Source organism: Rhagoletis pomonella, unplaced genomic scaffold, assembly GCF_013731165.1.
Source record: "Rhagoletis pomonella isolate Grant_MI unplaced genomic scaffold, Rhpom_1.0 Rhpom_scaffold_00004, whole genome shotgun sequence".
Lineage (NCBI taxonomy): Eukaryota > Metazoa > Arthropoda > Insecta > Diptera > Tephritidae > Rhagoletis > Rhagoletis pomonella.
Window position 1 is genome coordinate 1,130,137 of NW_023458558.1, and position 2,619 is coordinate 1,132,755.

The window sequence follows — 2,619 nt, forward strand, 5'->3', positions numbered from 1 at the left end:
CTTTCAACTAAAAGTTGCCTGAAAAATCGCCTCGTGCGAATGCCCTAATAGGCATGCACTCCGGGCAAAGTTCGGTCAACCTGGTCCTGTTTTTATGAATAGTAGGGTGTTCAATTATTCGACTTTTTTCCAAAACCGGTTTTCGAGTTCTTCGAAAAATTTTAAGTTGAAATTAAGAAAAAGCCGCATAAACCAAGTTTATTTTACATTGTTTTCATTCACTAATAATGCTTGTATTGATATGAAGTCCTGACGAACAATTACAATAAAGTTATTAATGTATTTAGAAAAGAGCAGAGCAAAATAAATTCAACGTTTGTGTTTTTACATAAAAAGAAAGGAAAATAAAAATCAGTAACAGTCTTAGCCGAGTGCCTAGATGTGCCTCCTGCCAATCGGGAGGTCCATGGTTCATTTTCTGGCGCCAGCAACAATACAAAAACATTTTTTTCAAATAGAGATCGGGAATGGTAAACCGCCGAGTGTACTTCTGCCATAAAAAAAAATTTCTTCGGAGGTGGAGTAAAAGTGTAGAACTCTCCACTGGTGTCACAACATCAAGAATCAGAACACAAATTGGGGGAGAAGCTCCGCCAAGCCCCTAGAAAACGCTTTACTTATTGGAATCAAATATGATGTCCTGTTCATCTTTGCAACAATTCTTAACCAGGAAATACGTTTGTGATAAAATTTTGGAAAAAGGGCGTGACACCGCCCCCTTATGATCACATATATGTATCTCGGTAAATGTTCTACCAATTTGTACCAAACTCGGTATGGTTATTGTGCTTGCCACATAAAAGCAAAACATTGAAAATTATTGAAATCGGACTAAAATTGAGGCCGCTTTTCATATAACGGTAAATTTCATAACTGCTTGGAACTTCAAAATTTCGAAATCTAAGGACTCTAATTTACTCAAAATTGATACGCCCCGGCTTACCATATAGCGGTAGCTTTCAGTAAGGTGAAAAACATATATTTAATACGTGCACTGGGTATTTAATGTTCGGCTCCGCCCGAACTTAGACTTTCTTACTTGTTTGAAGTTTGCCAACATTTTAAAATCGTTAAAAATTTAGACTAAAAAAAAAGGAATTGTGCAAAGTTGTTGTTGTTCCTCGCACCAGAAAAATGGGTAATGGAGAGTGAATACGTTCCACTTTTGGATCGTAAATGTCTTCTTCTTTGTGCACGAAACAGCCCGGACTTTTTTTCCAGGCACAAATGTGCAAAAGGGCAATTTGAAATAACAGCTGTTGTTTCTTAAATCCGAAAGCAAATTTTACAAAACACAGAAGTGGAAAATACCACCGAATTTTGAAAATGTAGTTATTTGGTAATTTTATTAGCCATATAAGATAAATACACGTAAAGTCATTGTTTAAAGCTGATTTTTTGATTCCGGGCACGAAATGTGTTTTTTTGCGTTCCTCATGCTCTGGGCACGTGTTGACACATTTTTGACACTTGTGAGAGAGTAGCTTATTTTTACGCTCTAATTACCAGAGCAGCGGGGAAAGCGTGTGGAACAAAGCTATTAGCATTGATTAACTGATAGATAATTTTGACTGAATCAATTCTCTCTCATACTTTTCTGTGTTTATCAAATCAGTGTCAGCAGTGCAAATTAACGATGTGGTTACAATTCCAGAACAAATTTAATACAACTGAAAGCACGGGAATCAATTAAAAATCGTTCGTATTAAAATATGGTTAAATAAATAATTCGGTATTGTTATTTGAAGTCTTCTGAAGAGAACCAGAGTTTTCCGATCGAAAAATATTGATGTACTGGAATTCCATACCGTTTTCTACGAAAAGTTGTTTTTCTTTCATATAAAATACATACGGTATAGAACAATTATTTTGGACCACCGTAATTTGCATTCAATTTGGATATAGGGAAACGAATTGGGACTTTTCTCTACAGTTTACAGTAATGACTACGCACTGCTTTAACACTTACATCATTTATTCACCTGAGGTGAGTGTGTGATCAATGACAATCACTAATCGTTGTGTCTGCATAAGATACTAATGATGGCGCCAAATTTCCCTAAAATTTAACCAGAAAACAAACAAATACCAGAAAACCACATACTTAAGAGCTAAACTTTAATACCCCTAACTCTATAACTTTCCGAGTTCAATAACTTTGAGGAGAGTACAATGACAAATTTAGAAATATTTATTTGTGCTTTATAGGAACAATAAGAACTAAGCGTGCATCATTTGAATCAGCCAACTGAGAATCTACAAAAATCTTCGGTTTTCTGCTCTGATTACATTTATTCCGTAAGCGTGTGTGAGTAATGCACTACCGGTAGCGGAAATGGATTCCGGTATTCCCCGCCAGAGTGACAATCGAAATAAACATTTTGGCTTGCTTTGCTTACGAAAATATAGAGCAATCCGCGAACGAGTCAATGCATGCAAGTTTAATCTGGCAATTGATCTTTAAACTGCTCTTCAAGTTCGGTAAAACGTGCCAGTATTGGTTTTCATGTACAAAAATTTAGAAAAGATCACTGCTTCTCTCCGAGGTATAATGTTGTTCTTTATATATGTATAGAAAGATAACGTTCAAGCGCAAGACAGAGCTAGAAACGAAATGTG